This window comes from Petromyzon marinus, unplaced genomic scaffold (genome assembly GCF_048934315.1).
Source record: "Petromyzon marinus isolate PM22_M1 ecotype Great Lakes invasive population unplaced genomic scaffold, UKy_Petmar_22M1.pri1.0 PM_Scaffold_18, whole genome shotgun sequence".
Taxonomy (NCBI): domain Eukaryota; kingdom Metazoa; phylum Chordata; class Hyperoartia; order Petromyzontiformes; family Petromyzontidae; genus Petromyzon; species Petromyzon marinus.
Genome location: NW_027423146.1, coordinates 1,690,699 through 1,718,680, shown reverse-complemented (window position 1 = coordinate 1,718,680; position 27,982 = coordinate 1,690,699). Strand labels below are relative to the sequence as shown.

Below are 27,982 nucleotides of genomic sequence, written 5' to 3'. Positions count from 1 at the left end.
TGACTACAGTAGTCACTTTCATGTGTACATGTGTAGTGACTAACTCAGAGACAGTAAGACTTTTAGGCGCTTCTTTTATTTAACGAGCACCATTGGGATAATACAGACACCCTACGTGGGTACACACTATTACCGTTGCTTGCCTATACAAAACACTAACCATCTAACACTGACAGCACTGAACGGAGACAGCGAACACCTATCTAGCAGCGTAATATCGAGTGAAGACGGCAGCGACGATGGCGACAAGACGACAGCGACGAGACGACAACGACGATGACGAGATGGTGACGACGACTATCTTATATATACGAACAGCACGACGAGGATCCCACTTCCAGCAACAGCCACAAGGTCCCTCACAGGGGCCCTTCTTATACTCTCAGCGTGGCCTCGCTCCGCCACGGCCACGCCCCCTCTCTGGAACCTACTAGCGGGTTCCCGATGGCCCCCCCTCTGTGACCTTTCCCCTAGATGTCCCCCTCTCGTGTCTATCGTGGCCTGCTGACGTGGGTACTACCATACACCGCAGTTACCCTTTTTTACCAGCAGCCAGCGCTATGCCACTACACATACTCTATCAATATTTTTTCCCCACATACCGGATTTATGGTGAATATTTTTCAAGTGTAAACTAATTTTACATGATAAACAACTAATAATACACACAGTATAATAGACAAATATATCAATAATATGTCAGTCCTCGACTTACGAACGCATTTAGTTCCTGAGGCCCATTCATAAGTCGGAACGGTTCGTAAGTCGGAATACAATAATGTGCGATATTTAAATTCCCATATTGTCAGTGTTATAAAATGTGTTAAGGTTCAACAAAAGAGTTAAACTCGTAAATAAGAAATCATGTACATTTGCATTAACACTAAAAATATAGTGTATCGTAAGTAATACGTAAAATGTAGTAAAAATATATTTTTTTCACTCACCGCTTTTAAATCACAAGCGTGCTCACCGCTACACTTCCGATCCGCACAAAGATCCACCGTGTAGCTGTAATAGGCTGTTGGGGCACGTGCTGTTAGCGATAGCCTATGAAAGCCAGCACGGCATGCGAGGGGTTGTGTGCCAGCACCACACCCAGCTGCATTTGTGTCCCGAGTGGTGATGTTTATAAAGCGTGCTAGGTGCTCATTTGAGGCCGAGTTGACCTACGGGAGGCCCAGGAATGGTTCAGATAATCGTCACTGGTGTTGGCCGTGAGTTGGAATTGAACTTGGGTCGGTGGGTTTGTAGCGCAGCGCGTGAACTGCAACACTACCGCTCCCCACACAATCACTTTCACATATACGCACATGTGCGCGTGCACGAGGCTGACTCATGACATCTTGTGGAGGATCGCAGCACTGAACAAAATAGTTCTGTGGTTCAGTTTGGAAGTGCAAGTTCGCGTTTTAAAGTCAATGGTATCCAAAAATTAATACATTTCATAGAAACAGATTCGGAACTCGGGTATCCGTAAGTCGGGTCTCCGTAAGTATGGTGTTCCTAAGTCGAGGACTGTATGTATACACTTATTTTTCACACTGATGGTTGTACAGACTGGATGCGCACTAGGTTACTGAGCATTCCCTGTTTAAGGACTGTACCACGTTACGATCCACCATCCCACCTCTAGTAGAAGTACCTACGACTACTAGACCATCTGCTCCCCTCTGCTACATGCATCTCCATCCCCTCCCTCTTTTTGGTTGGGAAGCGATCTTAATCTATTATTTTAATCCAGATTTTGAGTTAATTAATTCCTAAAAAATGTTTAACATAAAACTTTCGTGACTGCAGGAATTCATATTCTTGATTCTTTCGGTAAAGTCACGTACTTTTTTTTAATAATATAAAAAAAACCCACGACGTTTCGATTGCAACACAAGCGGTCTTCATCATGCTTTTATAGGTGTTATCTTGGTTTGTATTGATGGTGGTTGCCCATCCAAGCATTTGAAGTTCAACCATGCTTTTCTTCCAAGATCTGAGATGATTGGATGCATTTCGGTTTATTTGGTCAAAGGTGGTCTATGGACATCTGTGTAAAAAAGCTTCGTAGGTCATTACATTACTCAATTATAAATAAAGATCCTGGTTGTGTGTGTTATTATACCTGTATGTTCTGCAATAACTTCACGCAGTCGTTAAAATGCTTTCCTGTGTCCCTCTGCCGCCATTTGCCCGTGGCCCACGCAGCTCATTGACAGGAATTGGAAACTGGAATCTCTGCAGGCAGAGATTCAGTGGTATCAACGTGTAGTGGCGGAGCTGCACGCTGAGCTGGCGCCCTACCGCGACAACGAGCAGAGTGCACACTCGGAGCAGCAGCATCTGCAGAGCGAGGTGGAGGTGAGTGCACAGCACTCGCGCATCGCACACACACACACACGTATATAATTTGCGTTTAACGTAAATAATAGATTCATGCACACACGATTCAGTGTATTATGATAATGATGAGCTGGTCTAACCATCACGTTAAGCCGTCATGGTCCCCGTTTACAAATACAGACAATTTCATTATTGCTGGACACAGTGATAACGATGAGAATGATTTAGCACCTTTCTGTACACCGGGGCATCTCAGAGCGCTTTACATCACATCTCATCTCAACACGTGTGAAAGGGCACGCCCAATGACAGATGTCCTGTGGGCACAAGGTGACTCAGCACCTGGTGTGCAATTGGCATTTGTCTGCCAGTAGGGGGTGCTGATTGTTGTGTGTAATCCCAGTTGAGCTGGTAGAAGTACTGAGTTGTGTGTAGTGTCTAATGGGTCAGTATGTCCACAGCTTGTCACGGTTGAGGAGGAAGAGGACATCTCTGGCTGCTCACTGGAGCCCGGCATTCAAGAAGCCTCCCAAGACCTGCCCCCCCAGGCCTCGAACACCCTCTGAGCATCTCACAGCCCCCCACACTTCCAGCACCACCCACCCCCACCAGCACCTCCCCTTCTTTACAAGGCATCGCGTTTTAATAATAAATATTTGTATCTAATACTATCGCCTCGTCTCAATTCTTTTGAGTGTTTGGGACACGCGAGTGGCTCACATTTATAATGCTAAGGGCTGTCTACATCCACAGTGTGGCTGTTGCGGAGCTTCTAGAAACCAAATGTGAGGCAGAGTTCTGTGTCCCTTGGGTAATGCCAGCCCTCCAAGGGGTTTGCACTGAGTTTGAGTTGGGGGTGACAAGCACAAGGTTGTGGAGGTGGTGATGGTGGTGGAAATTTAGGAGGATGGCAAGGAGGAGATGCCCATCAATAAACTAGTTGGCCACGGTGAAGCCAGCAACCATAGTCGTTCCTACGTCCCCTGATGTGAGCGGCAGTGCTGGAGGGCAGTTCCACGGTCTCAGACGGACGTGGATACTCATTACCATAATCGCACAGTTATCTTACCTTGGGCAAAGTATTTCAACCAAGAGATTCAGATAGAAATCATCTGTGTGAATAATGTAATTTCTAAAGCAATAATTACCTTCTATATTATATCCCATATAAATATATAAAATTAAGATGATGCTGAAATTGTGATGTTTGCCTAATATGTGAAACTGCCCTACATGTAGTGCCAAACACTGACGCTCTGAAACATATTTCTGCAGCAAATCTGTAGCCCTATCCCTAACTCCAAGCCTGAATAGACTATGGAATATATGAAAACTCAATGTCCAATTCACAAATTCGGAGGCATCATCACAGCGATGCACCAACTCTACTTCTTACACAATGATCTGGCTCAACCACCTCAATCCAATATAGTTGTTGCTCTACATAAACGTCGACCATACGAAGAACATGACTCCAACCCCTGTTCGTCCCCTTGTGCTAATTAATTGCTCAAGACAATGCGTTTCCATGTAGTTCTCCCCTCTTCGGGTTTTGAGAGATCCTTCTTCCCATGATGTGTCCCCAGGTTGTGTACGTCACAGATGGCAACTCTTATCCTCGTACATGGACGGTCACGTTGCGTCCCTTGTCTCCTCCCATCACCCATCACTTGCCATCCCTCCCCCCCACCCCAATGTAATCACTCAAAACCAACTGTGATTGACTGCAGCAGTGTTTTTAACATACACCAGTCGTGTTACGGCTATTGGTGTTGTTATCGTTTATTGTAATAAACGCATTGCCTCCAAGAGAAGTCTCGCTCTACGTTCATACCCACAACACAGGCGCAAAATACATTACAGAAGTTATGTTAAGCAGCGGCAAAGTTTGAGTGATAGCTCATCTGACACTAACTCCTCTCACAACGACCAACTTTCCGAATACTCATTCAGTAGTAAGACTCTTAAATTGACGGAGAAAGCTCTCGTCAGAATCCCCTATTTTGATCCACACAATAGGAACAGAGACATACACTCATATCACAACAGTAGAAGTGGAGGCAATGATTAGAGGTCTGAGGAAGTTGGACGAGAAAACAAGTGCTGTAAAGAAGGTTACATGAATATTCTATACCATGGGTAAAGTCGCTACCATACAAGGTTAGGAACTATTTTAAAAAAACTCAGCCTAACAGTGATTACGAAGTTTGGAGAATATTCAACACTGAGGGGTTTAATGCTGCCAAATTTATGACCCAGTGCGTAAACGAGGAGTGTATTACGCAGGTGATGTTGATCAATACCACGAAGGTGACAAAATGTTCAAGATTGTTTTTTTTTAATCCTTGAGTTCAGAGATTACAGAAATTGTGGGAATGGTTTTGGACCCAGAGACGGCCTCCTTACACCACATACAGAATAGGGTTCACACGGCATGGCTATATATATATAATTCGGACAAAACACAGGGAGAGAGATAATGCACCCCGCCATCTAGAGGGAAGTAAAAATCACGTGAGCAGCTACAGCACCTCACATCAAGCCCCACAATACAGAGAGGAGCAAGCACCCACGAACTACCAACATAATTACACACAGAGATGGCAAGGTAGCAATCCAGCGAGAGAGTGGCACACCAATCCGAGGCAACCACAGCACACAAAGACAGGTAATTATTGGAATCTCAAGGTGTGGAAGCCAAGAGCGGAATCATACCAGCACCCCATGCCACGACAAACTCAAGGTTAAACACAATCTGCCCATTCCCCCTTCGATACCCCCACCCGGCTATACCAGGAGGGAGTAGAGAAACAGGAAAGGAAACAAAAAGGACTCAACTCAGATACAAAATGTGGCACAAACACGTGGTGAATCACCCACATTAATTGAGAATGAGCTGCCAGTGAGAGCACTGCCCACTGAATTACTGAAAAATAAAAGTTTTTCATCCAAAGGCCGATGCCTGCATTCCTCAGGGCGTGTCCCTGTAGCACGTTCCTCTGCCCCATCCATCGTACAATCATGCAAATCCGCGAGACAATGGGCGACTTTTCCAATTACCTGGCGATTAGGTTTTACTCCCCCTCCCTGCGGTTTATCATCTCCTGTCGGATGTAGATCGGAGTGCTGAAATGGGGGAAGATTCACAATGGATCGGGAATTATGTTGAAACCCAGCACACCCAAAAGCACAAAAGTGGGGAGGACCCAACGGGGCACGGAATCGAATCGACTCATCGAGTTAAATGTACGGATCAATGAGTGGTGGCCCACTTTACTCCAGTGACCTGGGTGCTGCTACGGGGTCCACTTTCTGCCCCGCCTCCTTTCCCCCCCCCCTCTCTCCCCCCTACTGTCGATTCCTATATAACCTCGTGCCACGGCAGATCTCTCGCCTACTTCAGCAGTTTTTTCTTGCTGTGGTTGTCCCACCTGATGGGAGGGACTTGATCACATCAGCCGCGTCACAGGAAGTAAGATGTGGGGATGGCTGTCATTTTTAAAGGGGTCTGAGTAATTGACCATACACAAGGAATCGGTTATAATCGACTTGGTAATCGAATCGTTCCAGCTTTAGTATTCGCGCATATAATACACTAGCTATTCTAGATTTAAAGCGTTCGTGACTGCTAGGATCCATACTCTTTGGTTCTATTGGGTAAAGTCACGTAGGTGAAAATAAAATAACAAAAAATCACGACGTTTCGGCCACAACACAAGCGGCCTTCATCAGGTGAAGGGACGATACTGTCTGGAGGACAGCGCTGGAGTGGAAGAAGCCACGCTTAGATCACGACCTTTAAGCTGTGTGAGAAGAAAAACACCAAGCGCCTTGACAATGGAATTAGCATATAATTTAGCATTGAAATGGCTAATTGAAATAGCTAAGTTAACGTATACACATCCGCAGAGGTACCCCTTGACAAATGAATTAGCATAGAAGTTAGCATTGAAATATCTGAGTGATTAGCTTGTAACTGGTCACAGAAATATCTATGTTAAAGTTAGAGCATATACATTCACCGAGGCACCTAGTACTCATCAAACAGGAGAATTTAGCGAAACACAACCACGCTCAGACAGCGGACCTTTAAACTGTGTGCGAGCAAACAAGGTGTTCTGACAAAAAAAATAGCATAAAAATTAGCATTTGATTGGCGGATTTTAGGAAAGAGGTGGTGTACGTGCCGGTGGACTTGCCGTTTGGCGTGGGGGGGGGGAAAGGGGGGAGGGGGAGTTTACCTATTGATGGTGTGAAAAGGGAATTTATAAGAGCTGCGAAAGTTTGGGGTACCACTACTTGAAAAATATACTGTACCATTGAAATTAGTTTAATGTTTAGTTCGATTTAGAACATCTTTCCAATGGTTGCTCAATTTGAAACCATCCTCTCGGTTGAAATTGTGTCTGTGTTTGTAGATCTGAATTGCTTCATGAACAAATCTCTGATAAAAGCCCGTGGGTTTGCAAAGAACCTTGGTATCGGAGAAAATTATATCGTGATCCCCCACAGCGTTGTAACAGTGATCAGCTACGGCAGAAGAATTCGTTTTGCCGTGTTTCAAATCTGATTTGTGCTCGCGAATTCGGTCAGAGACATGTCGCTTTGTCTCACCGATATAGCAATCACCGCAGGTACAACTCAATTTGTAAACCCGGGGTACTGTAAATCAGGAATGACATCCTTCACGGATGGGATCAGATCACGAATTTTGTGTACTGTATTGAACCGGACCTGGATCTTGTTTGTTTAGAATTTTGGAAATCTTTTTAGTAACGCCTGCTATATATGGAAGTGTGATGGTTTTGACCGGAGTATCAAGTGGTTGTTTCTGTATGGAGGGAGAGACAGCTTGGCGGATGGTACGGTCAGAGTAACCATTCCTTTTGAGGGCCAGGTGTACATGTTTAATTCACTGGTCAGGTGGTGTTGGTCCGAAATGCAATGAGCCCTATGGTATAAAGTTTTGATGCGAGAATTATTTTGGGCTGGGTGGTGGTGGGAATCAGGTTTCAAGTAGGAATCTGTGTGGGTGGGTTTCCTGTAGACAGAATGCCCCAATGAGCCATCAGGTCTCCTCTCAAACAGAACATCTAAGAATGGTAGCTTGCCATCTTTCTCCACTTCCATGGTGAATTTGATGGTGGGATGTCTGGAATTGATGTGGTGTAGGAAAAGGTTCAGCGCTGGGAGGCCATGTGGCCAAATGACGAAAGTGTCATCCACATATCTCTTCCACAGGGAAGGTCTGAGGGTGGAAGTCTGGATGGTGTCTGATTCAAATTTCTCCATGAAAATATTGGCTATCACTGGTGATAAGGGGGATCCCATGGGGGTACCCTCATTTTGTTTGTAGAAGGAGCCATTCCAAGTAAAGTAGGTATTGTTGAGGCAGTGCCTAACCAGTGTAGGTGTGTCGGGGTCTAGTCCATGTTGGCATCTTTTGACTATAGACTAGCCCGTTTTCTGTCAGATACCTTGCTGCCTTTCACTGGCAAGACCGCCTCAGCAGTACTTAACTCAGCCCAATTGGTCTCTATGGTCAAAGACGTTGTACTGTCCCCTGACAATATCCTTGTCAGCTTCGATGTGGTCTCTTTGTTCACCAAGGTCCCAGTACCTGATACCATTGAAATAATTGAAAATAGAACCAAAGAGTATGAATACACTAGCTGTACTACCCAGCTTCTCCTGGGACTTGGATCCACAACGACCGGCCGCCTTTGTCTCCCCAGTGGCGATGTTTACACACCACAGCAGTTACTCGTTTTGAGGCTGAATCGACGTAGGGGAGGCCCAGGACCAGTTAAACTAATCGTCACTGGTAGTGGCCGTGAGCGGGAATCGAACTCGGGTCGCCGGATTCGCAGCGCAGCGCGCTAACCACTACACGACAATGCGTTACGCTTCCACATGTGCGGGTCACGTGACAGATTTGACGTCACAGCTCACTTGCCGTACAAAAAATAAATGCATTATTGAGCTCCCCCCCCACACACAAAAAAGTGTATTTTCATAACTTTTGCATGGTGTACAGTTTGGAAAGTACCCACATGGCAAATTTCAAGTTTGTTGCATGTCGGGAAGTACGCTAAACATTTTGAACAGACACACATATTCACAACTTTTATATATATGGAGATAACACAAAATAATAATTACCACATTTGCGTTCGTTTGAGCATTCAGTGTCTCAAACCGCCGCTGGTGAACTGCCAGATATTTGCAGGCAAGGATGCTCTCTGTTAGTTACAGGTCCTAGTTCTATGCAAAACTGTGGAATACTTCACAAAAAGTCATCATGAGCTTTGCAGAGCTGAAAACCATTCTGACGTTTGCTCGTGTTGAACCAATGCTGCTGAAATAAAAATCACGGCCAGAAAGGCCGTAGGCTTTCACGACCAATATTATTCATAATAAACGTTTTTGGGTTAGATCGCATTATTCATAAATGTGTCGTAACCCTCCACTACCCGACACGGCCAATCAGTAAAAAATGTGTCACATTGACAAAAGAGAAATAGTTCACTCCTTCAGCCCACCGGTGTGTTGAAGAGTGAATCCACAACATTTACAATTTTTGAGTACGACGTTTCGCTGGTAATTACATCCAGCATCATCGGGCAATTTGCCAGAAAGGTGAAGCCCTCACTTCCTCCCGGTCTTAAAAAACCGGGAGCACCGTCACCATCGCAGCATGACACGTGTGCCCGTTGAAACGTGCAGCCCTCGATCGCAATAGAACCGATAATAATTATTGTTGGTACAACTTTCTTACTCATGAAAGCTCTGCGAAGTTTCAATATAATAATTGGCTTACATCGTGGATATGAGTAACAAAATTAACACGCAAACTATGATTCCCCTCCTTCACATATCTGTCTTTCCACTTAAAAAATACAAGTATTTGTAAACATCCCATTAGCAACACGGCTTTCCTTCTGGGAGTGCATCATTTCAGCAGTATTGGTTGTACATAAACCAAGCTCTGGTCCGGTTTTTATATTCATCAGCACGCTCCAGCTCACTTGAAGCAATGCTGGTGAACTGCCAGCTGTTATAGGTTAGGGCCCGCTCTGTGAGATATGGGTGCTCGAAGGTTGTTGTATATGTAGGTTATGAAAATTTGATGAAAATTTGATTAAATTTGAAATTTAAATAATTTATTCGAATTGGTGTAATTATGTGCATAAACTATGCTAATTCGAGAGATAATCGTATTAATTTATGCGAGTGGGCGTGGTTATGATGATGCAGTTCGTTATGATAATTAGGCCCAGCCTCGGTGACGAAGGTTGGTTATTAATTGGAACAACGCAATTAATCGTATGCAGCTGTGCAGGTATTGTGAGCGTGAATGAGAGAGAGTCGACTCGACTTGTTATTTAATTCCGTATTTTCAATAAGGATACAATTATCTTCGATTTAATGCTTATTGATTATGTGCTGGATTAGTGATTAGTGTGCTTATGATAGGTCCCCAAGATTCAGATCTCATTCGCAGAACAATTCTATGCAGAATCACGGAAAGAATCACACACAACTCTTCTGTTTTAATCAATTTTATTTTTTAGCTAAACTTACATTTTTGGATAATATGAGAACTCTCAACTTCGGAATTTCAACACAGCATTAACATGGTACACATCACGATTGCGTTGTTTCACTTCGATAACGGCACCTGTGGTTAATTCCCGACGCGTAACGCAATGTTGTTGTTGTTGAGAGAGATTAAAACATGCAAACTATTCTATCAAAACCTTAACCTTATAATATGTAATTCGTATTTAAATTGTTACACAACACGGCATTCGGTCATTGATCATATGCGACCCTTAATGCAGATTCTTGTCACGTTGTTAACAGTAGGACGATTGATTATTATGCAACGCTGTTCATATGGAAAGACACTCAAACCATTATTATTCCTAAAGGCACAAATATGCGTTCATAGGTTCGTCTTGTTCATTCATGGATACCAGAAAGATTATGCAATAGAAAAAAACGAACCACTCAAATACCATGAACTGTGATATGGTCGCTGAGGTGAATGAGAACATGTGGGGGCACCGCGCTACAGACACATGCGCGACACTTTCCGCAATACGCTTTTATGCTTCGTTGCAATAACGAGCAACAATTATTCTTCAAACATTGAGGGCCTTGTGGCTCTATGGCCACAAATCCTTTCATTACTCCGACCACTTCCCACCCTCCCTTTTGCCCACAGCCAGATGAAAGCGACAATATTTATTTTTCAATTATTATTAACGTGGTTGAGATGACTTACACATATACCCAGCTGGAATCTGTTTTTTTTACATTTATTGCCATAAACTTCACCTTAATCAGCACTAACTTGACGATTGCCTCTCTTTTGCATTGACTCCGTGACATCACGACCGTTTCCAAGGTCGGCCAACATCAAAGCGAGCAGCTCCCATAGGAAAGTGGGCCAAGCGGCACAGTTTAAGGGGCCTGCGTGGCCCACTTGGGGCAGGCGTCGCCCACTGAGGCTGCCGTGGGCATCCAGGCTGGGCCTAGATACCTGGTTGACAAACTGGATTGTTACATTGGCTTCTCTCTTGTGCATTTGTGCGCCCACTCTCAGGTGTCTGCAGGACACCTTCATGGAAGTGGACGCGAGCACTGTCCCTCCCATGGACATGACTGATCGCAAACGGTTTGGGGCGCGTTCGCGCGTCACCAATGATACCGCTCATCTCCCCTTCCATTCTGCCCCCGCCACTCGCTCCCCCCCCTTCCTTCATCACTGTTGCCGCTCCGGCCCCGGCTACGATCTCCAAAAACCATGGTCGCCTACCATCATCGTTTCCGTCGACAAACTGCTGGATGGATTCCACAGGAGGCGTTTGTGCAGCGAGCGGGAGTCCACCTGGGATTACTGGCGATCTCTGCACACGTCCCCACCAACCGTTTCCTCAATTGTTGATTGTTTTAACCCCAGTTGGGGGGAAGAGGACAAGATAACAAATAATTGTATTTGAAACTTGCGTCCTCAAACACACTAACACCTAGTACCCTGGTTGTTATTTCCCCCCACCCTTATAAACGTGACATCACAGGATGTTGCCATGATGTAATGGTTGGTACACAATATATAAGTCGCCGGTTCGATTTATCGTGGCCATTTTAATCAATGTGGATTTTTCTTAAATCCCTCCGGATTCTGTCCACACAACCGGTACGAATGAGTGGATAAACAATTGGGCGAACTCAAACATCCCCAAGTGCCTCATCGTGGATCAAACCATCAAGAAGCTCGCTGGCCCCCCCACCACCGCAAGCAGTGGGGGGCCACCGTACACCGGATCCAACCTGGCCATGGCACGAGCAATTGCCTCCACAAATGGAAAACAAAAGCATCACCAAAATGCCACGGCGGGGCACCGCAACGGTGAAAAACGCACAAACGCATCAGGAAGCTCTCTTCACCTGCTGGAGGCCTGCATTACCATTAAGAGGCTATGGTCTTGGATTATTCTTCGTGTTATTTAGGGTCCCTGACTCTGTTCACGACCATTAAAGACCATGATGGTGGGCAGGCCCACGTAACGCTGCATGGCCGGGTGTCAGAGCCATTTCCTCATGTTTACTGTGGGGTGTGATGGGGATGTCCTCTGGCCCCGACACTATTTCAAGTATTCTTGATCGCAGTCTTACGAGATATAATTCCCGGTTGTGGCCAAAATCAGTGATGAATCATATTCTAATCGACCCTATGCCTCCCTAAGTCGACTTAACCTTAAATTAGTATCAGGTGTGGTTCGTAAACATCACCACTGGAGAGACAAAGGTGGCTGAGTGTGTTTCTGGAAACAAATCCCCACCATGACAAGTTTGCCTCTGAATGCCAGTTTCTTGGCCCAAGCCACTGTATAAAGTCCAGCAAATATGCATCCGACACAAGATCCTAACCTTTTATATAGTCATATTCATAGCCAGTGTAATGTCATCATTTTTTTTTACTCAAAATTATTCACCTCAATTTTGGTTCACACGACGAACAAATAATGCTACTCAGCTGATTCGGCGTGAGACCTCTGCTGACTGCATAAGTACGGAAACTTCTCCACTTTCTCTACGACTGCCCCATCACTCATACAAAGATCCCCCTAGACTGACGGTGATGTCACGTCGACCCACGCGACACAGCAGCCTCACGCAGCAGCCTCACACGCGGCGCAGCAGCCTAATGCACAAGCCGCACGTGGCACAGTAGCCTCATGCAGAAGCTGCACGTGGCACAGCAGGCATGAAGGAAGCTGTGGAAGAACTCGAGGAGCTGCTTGGCCTCGTCTGGCAACCCTGGTCAGCTGGTTCAGAACTGGAGGAGGAGAAGCAGCTGTTGTGAATCCCTGCAACAGCTGTCCCTGTGAGCTGCCCCTCACTACAGAGAGCTCCATGGAGAGCATGGGGATGATCACACCCACTCACCCACCCACCCAATCACCCGCCGACCCACTCACCCTGTAACTCACTTACTCACCCTCGTAACTTACCCAATAATTTACCCAGTCATCCACCCATCCACTCAATCACCCACTCACTCACCCACCCATCCACTCACTAACTCATTCACCAACCCACTCATCCACCAACCCCACACCCACTCACCCACTTATTAACACAGGCATTCATTCACTAACTCAACCACTAACTCACCCACCCACCAACTCACCCACAAACTCAATAACCAACCCAACCACCCACTCATTCACTTAACAAACCACCTACTCACTCAAGAACCAACCCACTCACCACCCACTCACCTACTACCAACGCAACCTCTCACCCACTCACCCACCCATTCACTCACTGACGTATCCACTCACTAACTCACTCATCCCAATCACTCCTTCACGCACCCACCAACCGATTAACCACCCACTCACTCACCCTCTCACTTGCCAACACACTCACCCAATCAATCACCCACCCATCCACTCACTCACTAACCTACCCACGCACCGTTTCACCCACTCACTCACCCATCAACTCACTCAACAACCCATCCACTCACTCAAAAACCCATCCATGAACTCAACCATCCACCGAGCCACCAGCACAGACTCACCCAGTCACCGACTCCATCACCCACAGACTAACACACAAATTAACTCAAACACCCACTAACTCACCCACTGAATCACCAATCCACTCAACCACTCACTCAATCTCTAACCCATCCACTCACTCGTGCACTCACCCACTCACCAATCCACTCACTAACTCACCCACTCACTCATTCACCCCACTCAATCAACAACCCATCCACTCTGACTCACTATCGCATCTTCACTATCGCATCCACTAAGTCGCCTGTCACTAACGAACCCACGCACGTAGTCACCCAGTGAACAACCCACCCACTCACCCATTACCCAGGCTACAACTCCACTACTCCCCCACCCACCTAGTCACTCCTGACCCACCCGCCAACCCACTCACCTAACCGCCAACCCACTCACCTACCCGCCAACCCACTCACCTACCCGCCAACCCACTCACCTACCCCCCAACCCACTCACCTACCCCCCAAACCCACTCCCTGCCAACCCACTAACCCAACCCCCTCACCCACCCACCCGCCAACCCACTCCCCTTCCCGCCAACCCACTAACCCATCCACAAACCCACTCACACACCCACCAACCAATTCACCCACCCACTAACCCACCCAACTACTTACTCACATACCCACCCACTCATTCAGCCACACTCACGCATAAACTCACCGACTCAACCTCCCACACTCACCCACCCATCCACTCCGCCAGTGGGGGGGGGGGTGTAATGGCACGTGGGCCCCCCAATGATCCGACCAAAATCCCTAATTTCGATCGGATCATTGGGGTTTATTAGTAATAAATCGGCATTTTGCGACCCCTACTGCCACTGTGTAGCATATTATTACGTGCCAGGAACTCTATGAGATGATAGGATAATAGTCTGAGTCCATAATTGGCAATAAGTAACGGCAAAGCAGTTATAAGTGACTCACAGAATTGTGCGAAGTTGCGTATAGTACACAACTTCCCTCAAGGCATTCACCTTTAGTGAGCGCGATGCCGATCACACAACACGTTCGAATCCGACCCTCGATCGATGGCTGCGCCATCGCTGGACACGCGTTGAATAAAAAGCAAGGGACAAGTTCTTACTTACTAACAACTCCTATGATTTTTCATTGCTGGAGGGGTTTCCCCCCTACCTGAAAATCCTGGCTCTGCCATTGCACCCGCCCAATCAAAAACCCATCCTGTCATCCAACCACACCCACAAATCACTCACTCATTCACTCACCCCTCCGCTCACCCACTCGATCTCTAACCCACCCACTAGCTTACCCACTTACTCAATCTCTAACCTGCCCGCCCACCCACAAACTCACCCATCCTGACGCACTCATCAAGCAACCCACTCAATCTTGTACCCACGAGCTCACTCACCCACCCACCCACTCACCCACCCACACACTTATGCACAGACTCACTCACCCACCCACTCACTCACCCTCCCACTCACTCACCCACAGACTCAATCACCAACCCACCCACCCAATAACTCACCAACTGACCCACCCACAAACTCCCTAACCAACCCAAACACTCATTCACTTCAACCAACCATCCACTCAGCCACCCACCTATTCACCCCCACTCACTCACTCACTCCACTAACTCAATAAGCCACCCACTCACTCACCCACCCACTCATTCAGCTACACACCGACACATTAACTCATCCACTCAACATACCACACTCACACACTCATTCTCCAATCCATCCATCCTCTCATTCAGCCACTGACTCACCCATTCACTCACACCCTCAACCTCCCACACTCATCCACTCACCCACCCTCCCACTAAGTCAACCACATACACCTACTCACCACCCACTCACCCATTACCCATGCAACAACTCACCCGCTTGCCCACCCACTCACTCATCCACCCATCCACTCACTCACTCGGTCAACCACCCATTCACTCACCCACCCATTCCATCCATTCACTAACCCACGAACTGACCGACCCCTTCACTCACCAAACCCCTCACTCACCCAAACCCTCACTCATCCACACACTCACCCACTCAACCCCCCACATTCACCCACCCACTCACCAACCCACCCTCTCATCCAGCCATTCAATTACTCATCCCCACTCACCCCTTCAACATTGCACACTCATCCAATCACCCACCCACTAACTCAAGCACCCTCACACTTACCAATGCACTCACCCACTCACTCACTCATCCATCCACTCAATCACCCACGCACCACATCACTGACCCAACCCATCAACTCACGAACCCACCCATTATTCAAAAACTCACCCAGGCACTGACCTACTCACCCACGACGCACTACACACGTAACTACTCACCCATTCTCCCACCAACTGACTCAATTTCTCACCCAGCCACCCACCCGCTTGACTCACTTACTCAATCACTCTCCCACTCACTCACCCAGTCATCCACCCATCCAGTCACTCACTCAGCCACACAACTCACTCACTTAATCACTCACCCACCCACTAGCGCTCCTACTAACTCATTCACCCACCCCTCACTCACCTAACCACTCACTCCCTTCAAGCTCCCACACTGCTCGCATCAGCCACCGACTTAATCAACCACAAATATCCACACACTCACCCGTCCACTCACCCACTCAATCACACAACCACCCACTCCGTCACACAACCACCCACTCAATCTCTAACCCACCCACTCACTCACCAACCCCCACACCCACCTACTCATCCACCCACGTATTAACAGGCATTCGTTCACTCTCTCACCCACGAACTCACCTTCTCACCCACCCACAAAGTCACGAACCAACCCAACCACCCACTCACTCAACATCCCATCCACTCACTCAACAATCCACTCACTCAAATACCTACCCAAGCACTCACAAACTCACCGTATCATCCAACCACTAACTCACCCATCCCCTCACCCACTCATGCACTAACTCACTATCGCATCCACTAACTCTCCTGCCACGAACTCATCCACCCACATACTCACCCAGTCACTCACCCACTACTGAGGCTACAACTCCACTACACCCACTGCCACCCACTCACTCACCCACCCACCAACCCACTCACCTATTCGCCAACCCACTCACCTACCCGCCAACCCACTCAACTACCCGCAAACCCACTCACCTACCCGCCAACCCACTCACCTACCAGCCAACCCACTCACCTACCCGCCAACCCACTCACCTACCCGCCAACCCACTCACCTACCAGCCAACCCACTCACCTACCAGCCAATCCATTCGCCTACCAGCCAACCCACTCACCTACCAGCCAACCCATTCGCCTACCCGCCAACCCACTCAGCAACCACTCGCGCATAAACTCGCGCATAAACTCACCGACTCAACCTCCCCCACTCACCACCTACCCACTCACTAAACCAACTATTCACTCACCCCACTCACTCACCCATCCATACATTCACTCACCCACCCCCTCACTCACCGAACCCTTCACTCATCCACACACTCACCCAATAACTCACCCACTGAACCTCCCACATTCACCCACCCACTAACCAACCCACCCTCTCATCCAACCATTTAATCACCCATCGACTCATCCCTTCAACCTCGCACAGTCATCCAATCACCCACCCACTAACGCAAACACCCATTCACTCACCCATCCCTCCACTCACCTACTCAATCACATAACCACCAACTCAATCTCTAACCCAAACACTCTCCAACTCACCCATCTTCTTATTCACTCAATCTTCTACCCATTAACTCTAATCACTCACCCACCCTCCCATTCACCAACTCACTCACCGACACACTCACACACCAACTCAGCCAGCCACGACCCACTACCCACGTAACCACTCACCCACCCAAGCATTAAATCACCCATCCACTCACCTTTTCAACCTCCCACTCATCCAATTACCCACCCACTAACTCAAACACAAACATCCATTCACTCACCCACCCACCTGCTCACTCACCCACCCACCTGCTCACTCACCCACGCACCAAACCACCCACCCACCCAATCCCTCACCCACCCACCTTTTCACCCAGCCACCCTCTCAAACCCGTACCCACTAACACACCCACTGACCCACCCTCACCCACCCACTCATGAACTCACCCATCCAATTATTAACCCACCCACTAACTCACCCACTAATTCACCAACCCGACCACTCGCCAACACAGCCTAAATATAAATTGTTTGTTTTACCAGGCAAGGCCCACTGAGATATATGGATGATTTTCAGAAGCAACTTCGCCACAAATGATAGCTCAACAGAGTGGCTTATCACGTATACATTTATAGCAGCCAACTCCTCTAAATGCATGTTTCTAAATGTGGAATCGAACCCACAACATCCTGTATACCCGGCGAGGTAGTTAACATCTTGCCACCATGACACTCCATTCTCTGACTCTCCCACCCACGAAACCACACACTCAAACACCGACCCACTAACTCAACCATCCATTAATTCAACCACCGAGCCTTGCACACACTCACTCACCCAGCCAGGCACTCGCCAAGCCACGCACTCAATCTCTAATCCACACTCACTCACCAAGCCTCTCACCTACTACCCATCGAACGTCGCACTCACTCATCCACGCACCCACCCACAAAACCGCCCATCTACACACCAAATAAAAATGTAGCTTTTTTTTACTTTACTAGGTAAGGCCCATGCTATATACATCTTTTTCAGAAACAAGCAGAGTACAAATGATTGCTCAATGGAATGGCTTTTCACATAGAACGTTATAGCAGTCAAAGTCTATAAATGCATGTTTCTAAATGTGGAGGGGCAACCTGGAGTACCCAGAGAAAATTCCATGCAACCACGGGGGAGAACGTGCAAACTCTAAATATCCAGGCGAGGTTCTTAAAATTTTGCCACCTTGACATTCCAATCTTTAACTCAACCACCCACTCAAACACCCACCCACCCACACACAAACCACTTGTAGAGTAAAATTGGGACGTGACGTCATGTGTGCCGTCTAGTGCGATGACGTCACGGAACGTGGCGTCATGCGTGCTGGGCGGCTCGATGACGTCATGTCTCCTCTAGTATTTAAGGGGGACCCCGTGACGAAAGCGGGGTCACTGTGGGAACGGGTAGAGTGAGAAGGGTGGAGAGGGAACCAGGGGTAGAGAGGGATCGACGAAGAGTCAGGAGTGAAGCCGGTGGTAGCCGTAGGAGGTGCTGCTCTTCCCGGTCGGTGGGGTTGGCAAGTTCCCCCATCCGACTCAAGGGAAAGAGACCGGAGGTAGCCGGGCTGGACTAGGACTTAGTGTAGGACCCCTAACCCCTGGGAAGTTGTCACACCCTTTGTGTTATTATAATATACTTAATAAACCTTTGGCGAAAGCCCTTACCTTCAAGCCGTCTCCGAGTCGTCGTCGGGAACTCCTCAACACACTAACCAAATCAATCTCTAACCGACTGACTCACCCATACACCCACAAACTAATTCACCAACCCACTTACCAGCCCACCCACTCCCTAACTCAACAACCCACTCACTCAACAATCCACTCACCCACCAGGTCACCTATTCACTCCCTCACACACCCACCCATCCACCAACTCAATGTCTAACTCACACACTCACCCACCCAACCAATCACAAACTCACCCAGCCACTCACCCTGCCACAAAATCAATCTCTAACCCACGCACTCAACATTCCACCTACTCGCTAATCCAAACTGACTAAATTCAACTATTTTTTAAGTTACCAGGTAAGACCCACAGAGCTATATAAAATATTTTTCCAAAGTAACCTGGCCACAAATGAGAGCTTCACTAAGTGGCCTATCACATAGTAATGTATAGCAGCCAAATCCGATAAATGAATGTTTCTAAATGTGGAGTCGAAATCCACGTGACCATAGAGCACATGCAAACCCCAAATATGCAAGCATCAGGGTTGGGATGGAACCTACGAACTCCAAAATACCAGGCGACGTAGCTAACATCTCGCCACAGTGGCGTACAATTCTCGAACTCACCCACTCAACTACTAAAGACACCCACCAACCCACTCACAAACCCGCTCACCCTGCCATGCACTCAATTTCTAATCAACGCACTCACGCACACACCCACTCACTCACTCAACCACTCATCCACGCACCCACCTACACATGCACTCACTAACGCACTCACCCACCCACCCAACCACCCAACCTACCCACCCACCCAACCACCCAACCTACCCACCCACTCACCTCACCCACCCACTCACTCAGTGACCAACTCACGCTCCAACCCACCCACTCACACTGTGACCCACTCAATCTCCCAACAACTCACCCAGCCCCTCACCTACTTACTTAACCACCCATTCACTCACCGACCGACGCACTCACCGCCCACTCACCCAACTGTAAACTAAAATTTAACTATTTTAATTTTCATAATAAAGGTTTTTGGGTTAGATCGCGTTTATTTATAAATGTGTCGTAACCCTCCACCACCCGACACGGCCAATCAGCAAAAAAAAGTGTCACGTTGACAAAAGACAAATAATTCACTATTTGTCTTTTGTCAACGTGACACTTTTTTTGCTGATTGGCCGTGTCGGGTGGTGGAGGGTTACGACACATTTATAAATAAACGCGATCTAACCCAAAAACCTTTATTATGAATAATATTGGTCGCGAAAGCCTACATGTTAAACTATTTTAATTTTACCAGGAAAGGCCCACGGAGCTATATAGATTTTTTCATAAGCGACGCGGCCACAAATGACTGCTCAAATAAGTTAGTGAGTGCGTGTGTAGGTGGGTGCGTGGATGAGTGGTTGAGTGAGTGGGTGTGTGCGTGAGTGCGTTGATTAAAAATTGAGTGCATGGTAGGGTGAGCGGGTTTGTGAGTGGGTTGGTGGGTGGCTTTAGTAGTTGAGTGGGTGAGTTCGAGAACAGCCAAAACCTCGAAATGCATGTTTCTAAATATGGAGAGAAAACCCGGAGGACTCGCAGAAAATTCCATGCAACCACAAGGAGAACATGCACACTCCAAATATACAGGCGTCATAATCGAGATCGAACCCACAACCTCCTGTACAAAAGGCGAGGTAGTTAATATCTCACCACCATGGCGCTCCACTTTCTTGACTCAGTCACCCACTCACCCACCCATTCAGCCACCTACCCACTCAAACACCCACCCACTCAAAAACCCGCACCTTGCCACCAACTCAACCACTTACCGACGCATCCACTTACACACCCACCCATCCACCCACTCAATCTCTAACTCGCACACTCACCAGTCCACCCGCTCACCCAGCTACTTACCTACTCACCCACTCACCCTGCCACCCACTCACCCTGCCGCCCACTCAACCTCTAACCGACCTACCGACCCAACCAGCCACCCACCCCCTAAAATATACTACTTTTTATTTCACCAGGTAAGGCCCATTGAGCTATATAGACCCTTTTCAGAATCGGCCTGGCTACAAATGATAGATAAACGAAGTGGCTTATCACATACATTTATTGCAGCCAAATCCTCAAAAGGCATGTTGATTCTAAATGCAGCGGAAAGGACCCGGAGCAAAATCCACACGACCAGGCGGAGAACATGCAAACTCCAAATATACAGGCGGCAGGATCGCAATCGAATCCACAACCTCATGTATACTAGGCGAGGTAGTGAACATTTCACCACCGTAGCGCCCCACTCTTTGACTCACCCACTCACTCACAAGCTAACTTACCCACTCAACCTCCCACATTAACTTACCCACCCAGCAGTCACTCACCCATTCACTGACTCACCTACTTTCTGACCCCATTCAGTCAACAACTCACCGACCCACCCAACCACTCACTCACTTAGTTACCCACTTGCTCACCCACCCACTCACCCTATGACCCACTTAATCTCTAAATCACTCACTCACTAAACTACACACTCACCCACCAACATACTAACTCAAACACTCACCAACGAACTCACTCACCCAACCAAGAACTGACCCACTCACCCACAAACTCGCGAACCAAAAACACACATACCCAACCCATCACTCACCCAACTCCTCACTCACCGACTTACTCAATCACCCATCCAGACACTCACCCACTGACCGACCCACCAACTCATTAACTCACCCAGGACTCACTCACTCTGCCACCCATTCAATTTCTAACCCACTAGCTCAACCACCCACTAACGCAACCACTGACCCACTCGAACTCATCCACTCAAAAAGCCACCCACTAAAATATCTAAACCACACTCATGCAACCACCCACCCACTCACCCTCACACTTACCAATGCGCTTTCCCACTCACTCACCCATCAACTCACTAACCCACCCATTAATTCAGGAACTCACCGAGCCACTGACCTACTTACCCAAGACGCACTACCCACGGAACCACCCACCCACCAACTGACTCAATTTCTCACCCACTCACTCACCCACCCACGAGTGCTCCCACTAACTAATTAATTCATCTACTCACTCACCCACCCACCCCTCACTCACCTAACCATTCACTGCTTCAAGCTCCCATACTCACCAAATCACCCACCGACTAAATCACCCACAAATATCCACTCACTCACCACCCACTCACCCACTACTCACACAACCACTCACCAACTCATTCACTTGCTCACCCACGCATTCACTCACCCCACTCACTCACCAACCATCCACTCACTCACCCACTCACTGAACCACCCCTTCACTTACCCACCCCCTCCATACTTAACCGCAATAACTCACCCACTGAACCTCTCACATCCATCCACTCACTCACCAACCCAACCTTCCACGGTCATCCAATCTCGTACCCACTAACTCAATCACTCACCGTCTCACTCATCCATTCCCTCATCCATCCACTCACTCACCCATTCACCAAATCAATCACGCACAAATTAACTCACCAATTCAACCAGCCACTGAGCTACTCACCCACGAGCCACGTAACCACTCACCCACCCTCCCTCCCACTGAATCTCTAACCCACCCACTCACACATCAACTAACCCACCCATCATCACCTCACTAACCCACCCATCATCTCACCCACTCACCCAGCCACCCACTCAATCTCGTACCCACCAATTCAATCACTCACCCCCCATCCAAGCATTCAATCACCCATTCACTCACCATTTAAATCTCCCACTCATCCAATTACCCTCCCACTCATCCAATCACCCACCCACTCATCCAATCACCCACCCACTAACTCAAACATAAACATCTATTCACTCACCCAATCCTCCACTCACCTACTCAATCACATAACCACCAACTCAATATCTAACTCAAACACTCACCAACGAACTCTCAACCTCCCACACTCATGCACTCACCCACCTAACCAGTAACTCAACCACACAAATCCACTAATTCACCCCTTTGCTCAGCCAATCAATCACACAACCACCCACTCAATCTATAACCCATCCACTCACTCAACGACCCATCTTCTCACCCACTCAGACAACCACCCACTCAACCACACACTAACTGATCAATCCACTCATTCACCCACCCACCAACTCACCCAACCCCTCACTCACGCAACCCCTCACCTCCACCCACCCAACCTCCCACTCTCACCCTACTACTCAATCACCCACTCAATTTACAAACTCAATCACCGACTCCATCACCCATCCACCCATACTGACCCACCCCCTAACTCACCCGCACACCCACTCAGCCACCCAATAATTCACCCACTCACTCACCCCAATTATCCAACAACCTACCCACTCAACTCACCCACCCCTTCACTCATTCACACAGCCACTTAACTTCCCACGCTCACCCACCCATACAACCATTAAATTACACATCCACTCACCCCCTCAACCTCCCACAATCATCCACTCACCCACCAACTCATCCACACACACACTCACTAAACCACAAACACTCATTCACCTACCCCTCCGTTCAGCCATTCAATCACACGATGATTGATTAAATCACTAACCCACCCACTCGCTCCCCCACTCACTCCCCCACCCACTTATGCACTCCCCAACCCACTCACGCACTCCCCAACCCACTCATCCTCTCACTTACCCACCCATGCACGCACTCACTGACTCACCGAGCCATTTACACAATTAACAATGCACTTACCAAATCACCCATGCATCCACTCACCCACTCAAACTCCCCCACCCACTCACCATCCGTCTCACTCACCCACTCGACCCCCCTCACTCACCCACTCGACCTCCCACACTCACCCACCTACTCACCAACCCACTCTCTCATCCAACCATTCATTCACACCCTCAACCTCCCACATTCGCCCACTCGGCCACCTACCAACTAACTCAACCACATACACCCGCTCACTCAACATTACCCACTCACCCTCTACCCACGCAATCAATCAATGCCTCCTTCACTCACCCAACCTGTCGCTCACCCAACCCCTCAGCCACCTACCTCCGTCTCAAGCCTCGTGCAGTCCAAGCTCCAGGAGGGCCTCCTCCTCCTCGAACCCGCCGAGGTTGGGTCCCGTGTACGTGCCCTCGTGGCCCCGCACGCTCACGCGCACACGGGGTCGCGCGTTTGTTCTCGCCACGCGAACCTCGGCCGTTATCTCCCACCCGAGTCCCCGCCCACTGGGGCCCCATTAGGGTCCCCGTCGGGGGGAACAATGAGGTGTCCATCCGCTGTGTCTCCTCCCCTCTCGACCCCGCTAGGACCCCCTGCGCCGCTCACGATATCCCCCCAGGAGGACCCTGTCCCTCCTGATTCCATCTCGCGGGGTCGCCTCTCCGCACTCCCGCGCTTCAGCAGGCTCAGTGCTTGCACCACCATGCGGCGATCCTCTAAACCTGCGGAGGTGGACGAGGGTGGGGGGGATCATCATCGTCAGCAGCAAATGCAGCATCATTATTATTATAAGCAGCTACAGCAAGTCGCAGCATCATAATCATCATCTGAATTACCACCACCAGCAGGAGCACTATCATCACCATCTTCAACTTGCCAAGCCATCATCATTACATCATCACCAGATTAATAGATCTCTACCATCACCATGTGTAGAGACATTATCATTATATTCACTATCTCCTGCATATCCTAATCTCAACATAATTATTGTTAACATTATAACCAACATCATATCGATCAACGCACCGGTGTAAATTGTTCTAGTTGTATTCAATACAAATCAGTTAATATTTGCATCACTCGAACGTGCCACACCACTGCTCCACTCCCCACTGCCCTTCTCCATCCTCCCCCTTGCTCCTTGGCCCCTTACCATCTGCCAACTGCCCCCTTGCTGCCCGGGCTCGTGGGTACCCTCAGAGGATTTGTATTCAGCTGTAATATCGAGGCTAGAATACATTTCCGCGTGATAAGCCACTTCGTTGAGTTATCATTTGTGATAGCCAGGTCGCTTCAGAGAAACATCTATGTAGCTCAGTGAGCTTTACCGGGTAAAATACAAAATTGTTTAGTTTTTTGTCTGATGGTAAGGTACCACGCAAACCACCACCATCATGACTGCTGTCAGGCTCCGTAGAGCAGGGTGCGTGTTTGTTGTCATCGTCTACAAGAGCTACACGTGGCAAACCGGGGGTGCTGTCGCATGGCTCGGCGATTGCGCATTTGCAGAATTAATCTGGCAAGGGTCACATGATCAGAAAAGGGGCAGTCCAGCAACATGAACCCTTGCACTGTGCCGCTCCCCACACCTGCAACCAACCAGCGTGGTGAAGTATGGTCAAATACACCGCAACGATCCGCTAGGTTGTGGCGGTCCCCATACAGCAGCGGAATCGTGAAAGGGCCATAGCGTGGTCGCACATCCATCGTCCCACGTGATACCACCTGCGGGGCACGCCTCGCAACGCTCAGGTGAGCGTTACCTGCACTCGCTTCCTGCCGGATAGCTTCAACCACCTGCCAGCCATCGTATCCCGAGGGGAGGTCGGGTCGCTTCATTTGCTCGTCGCTCCACAATTGGAAGTTCCTGGCAAAGGTGCGCGAGGTGGATGAGCTGGAGTCCTGTCTGTGAGCGTGTGGGTTTAGCACGCTGCGCTACAATGAATCCGGCGACCCGAGCTCGATTCCCGCTTACAGCCACCATCACCAGTACGTCCTGGATCTCGAGAGGTCGGTTCAGCCTTAAATTAGTATCTGGTACGATGTGTACACATCGCAACTCGGGAGAAAAAGGCAGCTGAGGGTGGTCCCGGCCACCCACACAGAACATTTGTGAAACCCAGAGATTATGCGTGAAAAACGTGCAGATCATTAGAAAAACAGGCAAATATCTTGCGTGATATCAAATATGGATCATGCGTAAAACACATACCGATCATACGCAAGAAACACACACTCAGGCAATGTATGAAAACACACTCATATGCTGCTGTAGGATACGTTGGTTCAGCAGATGTACAGGGTGATGGATTACAATGTTAAGTTTTTTTTAAATGGCGATGAAGAATATTGTCCATTCATTTGCAGTCCAGCCGTACACTCATTCATTCACGTGCTATCTTTTCGTCTATGCATCGGTCAAACCGCAAGTCAATTATGCAAGAGGACTCAGTCCCCCCCTGCCCCGCCCCCCTCTGCAAGTAGTAGCAGCTCCCTGCACCACCCAGCTAACCCCACACTGCATGCCGCGTTATGCGCGATGCCTCAAGTTCAAGGTCGTGTGGGTGACACATTACCGTGGTGATTATTTGAAATGTAACTTTTTATTTTACCAGGTAAGTGAGCCATATAGCTCTTTTTAAGAAGCGATCTGGTCACAAATGTTAGTTTTAACGGAGTGGCTCATCTTGTGGAAATTTATAGCAGTAAAATACTCTAAACCAGGGGTCTCAAACTCGCGGCCCGCAGGCCAATTGTGGCCCGCGGAACGATATTTTGTGGCCCACTATTTGGCATCAATTATGTATTTATTTTTTATTTATTATATTTTTTTACCATAGCTCAGGCTCGTGACAGCTTCCGGTGTTTGTTGACAAGTTAGCCAACGCGAATTAGCAACGTTAGTCACTTGGTTGAAACGTGATTCCGGAGTGACACCAAGTGGAAGGAAAATATATCCTGTCACCCAGTGCAAGGTACAGAGGACTTAGGAAGTGGGCGGACTCAACAAGTGTAATCAGTCACCTAATAAAGACAACAGAGTGTTGCAATAGGAAAGGGAAAATAATTACATGGATAGCAAATAGCATGAGATGGGTGGCAAGAACAAAAGCCAAATGTTGGTTAGAACCTGAATATTATAAAGAAGTTATAGATTATTATTACAAGAGAAACAAAGAAAAGGAAAAAGGACAGATATGTGCAATCGCAAAAAAAAATAATTTACCAAGAACAATTTAATCAAAAAGAGCAAGAAATTAAAAGATATAAAACATGAGACAATGCACTTGATGTTAAGAATTAAGACAGGTGGAGTAACATGGACACCAGAGTTAGCTCAATGGCATCCAGAGAGATTCGTTAGAGCAGAAAGATATGTAGGATGTGAACAAAAAGAAAATCTAGATCACTTTATTTATGAATGTGAAAGGTATAAACACCTGAGAGAGAACACGAATGATGAATTAAATAATGATAAGAAAAACGAAGTGCTCAAAAAAGCATGAACAATGATAAAGTTTTCAAATACCTCTCAGAATATATAGAAAGGGCATACTAAATAAGATCCCAAATACTCAGGTATTGGGATAAAAACATGTAAATATATCACCCCCACCTTCCCTGAGCTTTCCAGGATGTTCAAGCGGACCATGTTCCTTTTTGGGAGCACATATCTGTGTGAAAAAGCTCTTTTGCACCATGAACTTTAATAAGTCAAAGTACAGGTCCAAACTTACTGATGAGCATTTCAAGCCATACTGAGGGTCTCAATTGCTTCCTCCCTCAAGCCAAATGTGGCTCAGCTGTGTAAGAAGAGGAAGCGCTGCCAGGTCTCTGGAAGCATGGAGTAGGTAAGAGAAGCCTATGTTCTGAAGAACCGTTCATGTTCTGAACTGTTATTAATAAAGATTGAGAAGATTGGATTACTTGCACTTTTTTTGTAATACTTGATGCGGCCCAGCCTCACCCAGACTCTACCTCCAGCGGCCCCCAGGTAAGTTGAGTTTGAGACTCCTGCTCTGAACGCATGTTTCTAAATATGGAGGGAAAAACTGGAAGACCTGGAGAACAATCCACGCGACCACGGGAGAGAGAGAGACATGCAAACTCCAAATATACAGGCGTCAGGGTCCGGATCGAACTCACGACCAATTGCATACCAGGTCAAGGAGTTAACATCCCACCACCGCGGCACCCTTATGTACCAGGTTACACAGTCACGGACTCAAATGAAGACACAGTCCCTTCATTTAACAGTCTGTTCGATAAATAAGTGCTGTTAGCGAGCACCTATTAAGGCTAGCATGCCACACGAGGGGGTGGGTGGTCAGTTTTAGCCAGGATAGCCCTACTGGCTCTTTTCAGGAGGGTTCTACCACATTTCCCAGCAATGATTACTAGGCACAGTATATTCCAACTGGGTAATTTGCGGGCAATTGTATTTAATTCGGTTA

At 47.9% G+C, this 27,982-nt stretch overlaps 2 long non-coding RNA genes across 2 annotated transcripts; one reads left to right on the top strand and one right to left on the bottom strand.

The window, feature by feature from the left end:
• Positions 1 to 686: 686 nt before the first annotated feature.
• LOC142922823 (uncharacterized) lies at positions 687 to 3,000 on the top strand. The gene is made up of 2 exons (XR_012940366.1): positions 687 to 2,352; positions 2,796 to 3,000. It is a non-coding gene; the product is annotated as an uncharacterized LOC142922823 (long non-coding RNA).
• A 6,574-nt stretch (positions 3,001 to 9,574) lies between these two features.
• On the bottom strand, positions 9,575 to 25,416 carry LOC142922813 (uncharacterized). The gene is made up of 3 exons (XR_012940357.1): positions 25,292 to 25,416; positions 23,853 to 24,247; positions 9,575 to 12,682 (listed from the first exon to the last, which is right to left on the bottom strand). It is a non-coding gene; the product is annotated as an uncharacterized LOC142922813 (long non-coding RNA).
• Positions 25,417 to 27,982: the final 2,566 nt, after the last annotated feature.